Source organism: Astyanax mexicanus, chromosome 5 (genome assembly GCF_023375975.1).
Source record: "Astyanax mexicanus isolate ESR-SI-001 chromosome 5, AstMex3_surface, whole genome shotgun sequence".
Classification (NCBI taxonomy): Eukaryota; Metazoa; Chordata; class Actinopteri; order Characiformes; family Acestrorhamphidae; genus Astyanax; species Astyanax mexicanus.
This window is the reverse complement of record NC_064412.1, coordinates 57,383,055-57,392,001: the sequence shown is the minus strand read 5'-3', so window position 1 is coordinate 57,392,001 and position 8,947 is coordinate 57,383,055.

The following is an 8,947-nucleotide window of genomic DNA, read 5'->3' as shown; positions in this document are numbered from 1 at the left end:
ATTTCAAGTCCTGTTTATGTAGTAAAAGTAAAAACAATAGTGTTCGGTTGCCAAAACATAACTCCCATAACTTCCTTAATTGATTCTAAATGATCAGTTTAAAATTATAGTTAATTACATAAATTATTTCTTATTAATTATAACAAATGATGTCTGTTTAAATAAAAAAATATTAAAGACTAGTTCACTAGCCTGTTTTAAGTCATGTTTAAGCAGTAAAAGTGAATATAATAGTGTCTCGTACTTCCTTTGTTGATTATAAAGTATGAGTTTAAAAATAAGACATTCACAAATTATTTCCAATCTGTTTTGACTTAAAACTTGTAAAAAATAAAAACGTTAATTTTAAAGTCTTTAAATGAGAAATATTAAATATTAATTACCTTTAAAGACTAGATTTAAGACGCCTTTTAAAAGTATAAGTGTAAAGTTTTTTTTATGATCACAGTATTACTGCTGGAACAGAGCAGTAATAGTAATACTGTTGTTTTCTTGCGCTAAAAACTGACTAAAAAAAGAATCTAAACACTAAATTAACACAGTCAGCAAACACTCGTCTACTGATATTATTATAATTCTGATATTATCACACATCACTAAGTCTTGAGGGGATTTGACAAAGAATAAACGTTTAATTAACTGGATTTAGATTTCTTTTACTTCCTTTATTGATTCTAAATTATCCGTTTAAAAATAAGAAATAAACAAATTATTTAAACTGAAAATGTTTGAAAATATTTACCTATTAAGAGTAAATTAAAGTTTTTTTGTCATGTTGCAAGTGCATTATTAAAGTATTTTATTTATTATTTTTTAGCTGGAGCAGACCAGTAATAATGATACTGTTCTTATTTTTATGCTCTAAAAATGCCTTAAAAAAGAATCTAAACACTAAAATAAACACTGTCAGCAAGCTTTTTCTAATAATATCAGTATACTTCTGATATTATCTGATATTATGATATCATCACGCATCCCTGACCTTTTTAATTCAGTTTGATTTGGTGATTTCGCCCACCTCTACTCGTCCGTATAAATCCGTATGAACACTACGAGGGGAAATAATGATTAATTATAATAATAATAAGGGTTCCTGTGTTTTTATCCGCTGTGTGTTTTAGTATAAATTCTTCTATATAAAATCTCTCCTCTGATGCATCTGATCTGAAAAAGCTGTAGAATAGAACCTGGATTTCTGAAATCAGGAGCGTGTAATAAATCTCTTAGCTGTAAATCGCTGTTACTTCTGTTTACAAGCACATTTTTATTTTTATCCCCCGTGTTTTTAGTACATTACTGGGAGAAATGTCTCATTTATATTTACCAGACTGTCCTACAGTAGAGGAACATGATCAGACTCTTCTTTACTTCTATTAGAATTTTATTCTTTTATTATTATATTATTTGTTCACACTTTTTTCTCCCCCAAATTTCACAACAGGGTCCCTCTCTCTCTCTCTCTCTCTTTTTCTTTCTCTCTCTCTGTTTTTAAGGTGGTATTGTTTGCCTCTTTTGTTCTTTGTTTTCTGATGTGAAACTGATTCTGATTTTGCACACTCCTTTTCGGTGAATGTTTACCCGTATTAACTGTATTCCGTTATTATATATAATTCCGGTTCTGTTTCCGTTTTTCCGTGTGTGTGTGTGTGTGTGTGTGTGTGTGTGTGTGTGTGTTCGTGTGGAAGCATGCGCACGCCGGCACATCGTCACTTCATCACTTCATCATTTCATCACATCTCTATCTTTCCGTAGAGAATCTGTGTTATAATCTGCGTCTTTAACCCCGTTTTAACTGTTATTATTATTATTATTATTTTTATTATTATTATAATTTTTTTTTTTATTTACTGTGGTTGCCTTGTCACATCTCGTGACTGTATTTTTAATTTATTTTTATTTGCTCTTTTTTTTTCTTTTTTTTTTTTTTCGCTTTGCCAAACTTTCACCAAATATACGACTTTTTCTTATTTTCTTTCCTTTATTTACTTCAGTTTATTACCTTAAAAATTGACTTGCCTTCATTACCGTTTTTAAAAAAATCACATGTGTGTGTGTATGTGTGTGTTACATCTTTATGTTGGTCGTCATGGTAATTTTATGTGGAAGTGTATTTATGTGTTGAAATGGGAAGCGCTCTTATTATATTAGTGTGGGAACGATCTCTCTCTCTCTCTCTCTCTGGTTGTATTGATGCTGACTGGCCTTTATAATGCGATTCATTGTCGTTTTTTGTTATTTTATACTCATTTTATACGCAGTTATTCAGTCCCTTCAGGAATTCAGATTTCTCCATCATAGTGAATTTCACACACAGAGAGCACTAAATTTAAATATTAAAATTAAGTAAATTAGAGGCAAAAACTAAAATGAGGAAAGTAGCAACAAATAGCAAATCAGAATAAGATGAAAAAAAAATATTTGGAGTTTTAAATCGTAAGAGGACTACAGAATGATGCATGACTGCATTGGTCTATAGAGGCTCATTTTTAGCCCCGCCCCTTTATTTAGTTTTTTAACACTATTCTTAGATAAAACAGTTACAAGAAACATTTTTACTTTCACACAGAAAAGAAACACAGTCCCAGTGTTTATTATTTACACTACAGTTACTTTAAACTAGAAACATACATTTTAAAAAATCCTTAATCATAGTCTAATATAATATCAGAAGCAAAACAAAGAATCCAGGAGGGACTGACGAATGGGTAAAAGTAATATTAATATTAATCAAAATATTAGGATATCTCTGATACATTTTGATATCGTTTTGTTTGAATAGCAGCTCTATACAGTTTCTAAAAGCACAAAATGACCACTTTTAGTGTCGTCACTAAACAATTAAATCATGTAACTAAAATCATCCTGAAATCCTGAAAACATCATGAGATTTTACCCATTTAAAGAAAAGTAGAACTGTGGTGTAAAATAGTTTTTTGTTGTAGAAGAACATGATAAAGAGTATTTAACCTTTTGAATAGCTCACCTCCGCTCTCCTGCAGCTTTCTGAGATTCAGTAATACTGTGCCCTTTCTTTAAACATGCTTTAGAATGGGTTTCAATGGGGCATATTTTCCCCTGCGGATAAATCACATTTAAAACAAGGCATTAATAACTTTAAAAGTGGACAAGAAGCTGATTAAAAACCTCTGTTAACATCCTATAATGCTACTAGCTTCAGCTCCAAACTAACGCTACAGGTTCTAAACAGTGTTTTTAATAAGCTTTTTGTCCACTTTTAAAGTTATTAATGCCTCGTTTTAAATGTCAGAGCTCTCCGGATTCTACCAATGAGGTGTGAAGCTACTTTGAGCCTGAATAATGATATAAAAGGCGATTTATTGAGTCAAAATATGCCCTGAAGCGCCCGTTTTAAAAAGCACAAAGTTACTGGATCTCAGAAAGCTGCAGGGAAGCAGAGGTGAGCTATCCAACAAAGATTAGTACTCTTTATCATGTTTTACTACACTAAAAGTCAGTTTTACACCAGGATTCTTCTTTTAAGTTGCCTTTTATTGAGATTTGCTGTTAATTTATTAAACGAGAGCTTTTTCTTCACTAATTCATAATATATAGGCTGATCTGCAGGTTGTATCATTGAGAAAATGTGAAATTGAGAAAGTCTAAATATAAAAAATATATTGGGATGATTTAAAAGAAGCACTCCAGCTTTTTAAAAAATAAAATAACTTGAACTCTCTGCTATAATATAATATATGGTGCAGTTTTGTGTGGGTTGAGCTGAAGGTCAACAAGGTCAATATTTATTCATTTATAGAGGTTTTCATGTCCTGATAACAGTGGATAACTATCCTTTCTCTCTCTCTCTCTTATTTCTTTCTCTCTTTTTCTCTCCGTTATTTGATCATTTATCACCGAGTCGGATCAATTTCAGTTCTTTATTGTTATTATTTCTATTTATTGTACTCCACTGTCTTGCCGGTTGTTACCTGTCTCTGTATTTCAACATGTACATAAAAAACAAGTTGCTGTCTGTAGAGTTTGGGTGTTTTCCTGTCACTGTACGTCCATCTTGTTTTTTTATTATATATAAAAACATTAAAGACTGAAGTTTCAGAAACTGTAAAAATGCTGGCGATGCTAGCCACGCCCCTATATTCAGATTATAGCTGCTGTGTGGCGCAGTATGCAGACGATGTCATTGTTTATAGGTCTGATGATGATTCTTTGTGTTTGGGAGCAAAAGTAGTGTCATATTCTGCAGTAGAAACACGACTTTTTGATATTTCTGATTTATTTTTATTTTTTTTTTGTTTCTTTAATCAAGATATTCTGCAGCTCTGATTAAATTAAATTACAGCTCTACAGCTGAGGGGTTTTATTATTGGTCATTTTTATATAGAACTGCAGTCACTCGTCACTTCCTGTTCAGATTTACCTGTGGATTATATTTGTTTTACTCTAAAAAAAAAAAGAGATTATTTTAAATTCTTGTGTAATTCACTTTTTCAGTTGCTGTTTGGTGTGAATTTAAGCTTTTTGGTAGAGAAATGTACAGATAAATCCATTTTATTAACTATCCAAACCACCAGTGAACCTGTTACTATATGGAACTCTTATATATTTGAGTTTTATATTGAATAAATCAACTCAGATATATAGACTATTTAATCTGAGTTTATCTGAGTTAATGTAACGATTATGTTTAGGTTTGGATTGAGTTTATTGGTTTTAAATTATATAACAATGTTATATAACAAAATATCACAATATCTTTAATCATTTCCGTTTGCGATACATTATCAGTACACTAAATTAGCGCAGCAGAAATGCAGATATGTCATAAAAAAACAATATAGTAATTTATGCTTCTTATGTCATAAAAGTAAAAAATAAATAAATATTAGATATATAACAATATAATGGTGATTTAATATTGCAATAATGCAATTTTACCATTTTAAGAGACGTAAAAATAAATAATTACAAATATTTTGACTTAAAATTTTCTACACAAATGAACAAACATGAATAAAATAAAAACACAATTTATTAACAAAATTTTAAATAAAATTGTCACATTGATGTTAATGATTAGGCTGTCTGATAAGTAACAATAATAGGCAGTATTAAGTGGGGTGGGACAAAAAAAAGCAATATTTCGTTATATTTTATTGTTTTCATTTGCGATACATTAGTGGAAACAAATATTGATTAACTTTGATTAAATATTAATTAAAATGTATTGTGTATATCATATAAAACCTTTATATATTTCAGTTCAAAATATTTGTAATTATTTATTTCTACATCTCTTAAAATGGTAAAATTGAATTATTGCAATATTAAATCACCATTATATTGTAAAACTGCCTGAGCCCCGCCTTCAATTAGACTTAAATCACTGCTTCTTTAATCCACTCTTTAGGCTAAATAAACAATAAACCTGAGGTGAAGAATATTGGTTGAAATTCAGTGAAATAAAAACACTAATAAATCTATAATTCCTGCTATTTGCTTATTTAGTATTTTATCCTCTGCAGTAAATTATCATAGAGAAATGTATTGTAAAATATATCGAGTATAGCAGAATCACAGTATCGTGATATCGTTATAGTGGGGAACATATCGTACTGCGATTCCCATCCCTATAGTTTAGAAATAAATAAAATTATTTTAGATAGTAAATAAAATTACATCTGGAGTAGCCCTGCCAGGATTACCATTTTGTTTTTCTTCTGAACGATATGCTGTCCCAGAAATTAATAAAATACAATAAACAATAGTATTCAGTCATTTTAAGAGCATTTTTACCTGGCCAGTATAACTGTTTGGATCGGACTGGCTGTAGAAACCTTTGACTGGGATTCCCGCCATCACGTTTTAAATCAGTTGAGTCTCCATATGAGGCCAATGAGTCAATGTTTTTTTTTATGTATCATGGTGCAAAGAAGCAGAAATATAATGTCCCCATATGAGGACACAGGGACTCAATAGGATATAATGGTGATATAATATTGCAATAATGTAATTTTATAATTTTTAAGGAATTAAAAAATATATATAGAGTATTGCAGAATTACAGTATTGTGATGTCATCAATATTGTGGGGAACATATCGTACTGTAATTTCCACCCATATAGTTTAGATAGTAAATAAAATAAAATGGCTATATTATAATTATTATTATTATTATTATTAATGTTGTAATTTCAGTAAGTTTTCTACAGTGAAGCATAAATTCACACCAAACCAAAGCAGCACTTTATCTCACACACACACACACACACACACACACACACTACGTTATGCAAATAATTCTCCAAAAATCAGCGTATTTGCCCTTTAACGTTTCTCCATGCTGTTCCAGCGCTCAGAGCTGCTGAAGGCGGGGTTAATGCATGCTCAGAGCTCCTGATGTTCGGCTGCTTGTGATTAAATCATCAGTAATGGCCAGTGTTCAGTAAAGTTACAGTACTGTAAGCTCTTAGAGACATTAAACCCAGTGTATGCAGGATCACGGCGCTACAGAAGATTAAATAAAGAAGCTCATCCTGATCTGAGATCCACAGCGATGAGCGTCTCTGTCCTTTCCTTTATTTTACTTTTTTCTTTTTCTTGTTTTTTTTTTTTTTTGTCCAAGTAGCTCCAGTATTCCCATGTGGACCAATCACACAATTCAAACCATGGTATGTGATCTTTTATTGTGCAATAAAAGATGACTTTCAACTTTCAACTCGACGTGTTCAGAGTGGTTCATTTTACAGTCTATTTACTGTATGATAGCTTTTGCTCCAGAAGCAGCCTAAGATCACGCAAAAGCAGTGTGTAAATCTGGTGGAGGAGAAGATGATGCCTTTGAGACACATGAAAGCTTAAAGTGGGTAAAAATAATCAAGGTTATTCCACCAAATATTGATTTCTCAACTCAAATAACCTGATTTAAATCCTCTGGAAAACTTTGTAACCAAGAGGAAAATAAATGGTAACAAGCCTTCAAACACAAAGCTGAACTGCTTGAATTTTTGGTCCAGGACTGGCATAAGGTCAGTCACCCAAAAGCAGTGTGTAAGACTGGTGGAGGAGAACATGATGCCAAGATGCATTAAAGCTTTAAAGTGATGAAAAATCTAAATAATTCCTCCAAATATTGATTATTTCTGAACTCTTAAAACTTTATGAATATGAACTTGTTTTCTTTGCATTATTTTAAATCTGAAAGCATGGCAACTTATTAGGCTTATTTTTTTTTTACTATTTTGACCATTTCTCATTTTCTGCTCATAAATGCTTTAAATCACAATATTTTTTAAAATTTGGAATTTAGGAAAAATGTTGTTAATAATGTTCAATGTCCATTTTGCTTAAATAAATAGTACAATAAGAAAAATGGATCATATCAAAATTGCCTTTTTTTTCTCCTGAAGCTGCATACATATAAAACAAAGTAAAATAAAACTATTTAAAATAATACATTTCATTCTTAGACTGAAAAAAATAAAAATAGGACTGGATAATGTGTGTAATAGGAAATATTTTATTTTTATGTACATTTAAAGGCACTGATTGGCCGCGTTTACTCTGTACAGTGTCGTGGGTTGCAACAAACAAAATTTACATACAGTTAAAATGCAAATGATCATTCACTGCATTTACAGGAGAATACATTAATTCACTTTTCAGAAAAGAGTAAATATGTGCTGCCATATTCACAGGTGGAAAACACTAATCCCTTTCCAGGAAAACTATTAGATTTTTGTTTTTAAAGACATTATGTCAAATTAATGGCTTGATAAATCAAGAAACTTAATCCTTATTTTTAGCATAATTTTTTTTTCAAATATTTGAGAAAACAGTCATTTTATTTACAAACTCAACAGAATCAGAAGTCATTATTTCAATATAAACCGGAACACCTCAGAAAATACACTGTTATTCTGAGAAAACTGATTAATAATACAAAAAATCTACAATTTTGAATAAAACAGTAGTTTTAAAGTAACAAAGTTCAGTTTCATAATTTTTTTAAAAACAAAATTCAGTCTGTCAACAAAAGATTTAGGCTCTAAAAAGAGAAAAATCTGAAATATGAGAATATTCTGGTATAACTGATGAAGTAGGAAAACTCTGCAGAGTAATAACACCATGTATAAATGCAGAATGATATGTAAACACTGACAGTAACAATAAGAAAGAACAGAAGAGGGACTACAGGTGGTGTGCAAAAAAAAAATAAAATAAAATAAAAAACACAAAAAGTCAGATTCTCCAGCTCTGAGTGGAGACGCGTGATTAAAAATATAAAAATTAAATGTAAAAATCTGAAGTGTAGATACTACACATCCTTTCAGCAGAGCGTATTTTAAACACACAACCGAGTACATGATGTTCATATACTGAAAAAATAAAATACAATAAATTGAGAGTGTCTGGAAAGCAAAAAATGCACACCCAGAATAATTCATACACTCCTCTAATCAGTGATTTTAGCTACGAGCTTTCATAAGTATCAACTGCTTATTATACAGCTCTGCATAAAAATAAAAGAGCACTAAAAAATGATGAGTTTCTTTGATTTTACCAAATTAAAAACCTCTGGAATATAATCAAGAGGAAGACGGATGATCACAAACCATCAAACCACCAAACTGAACTGCTTGAATTTCTGCACCAGGAGTAAAGCAGCATAAAGTTATCCAAAAGCAGTGTGTAAGACTGGTGGAGGAGAACATGATGCTAAGATGCATGAAAAAAAACTGTGATTAAAAACCAACCAGGATTATTCCACCAAATATTGATTTCTGAACTCTTAAAACTTTATGAATATGAACTTGTTTTCTTTGCATTATTTGAGGTCTGAAAGCTCTGCATCTTTTTTGTTATTTCAGTCATTTCTCATTTTCTGTAAATAAATGCTCTAAATTACAATATTTTTATTTGTAATTTGGGAGAAATGTTGTCTGTAGTTTATAGAATAAAACAACAATG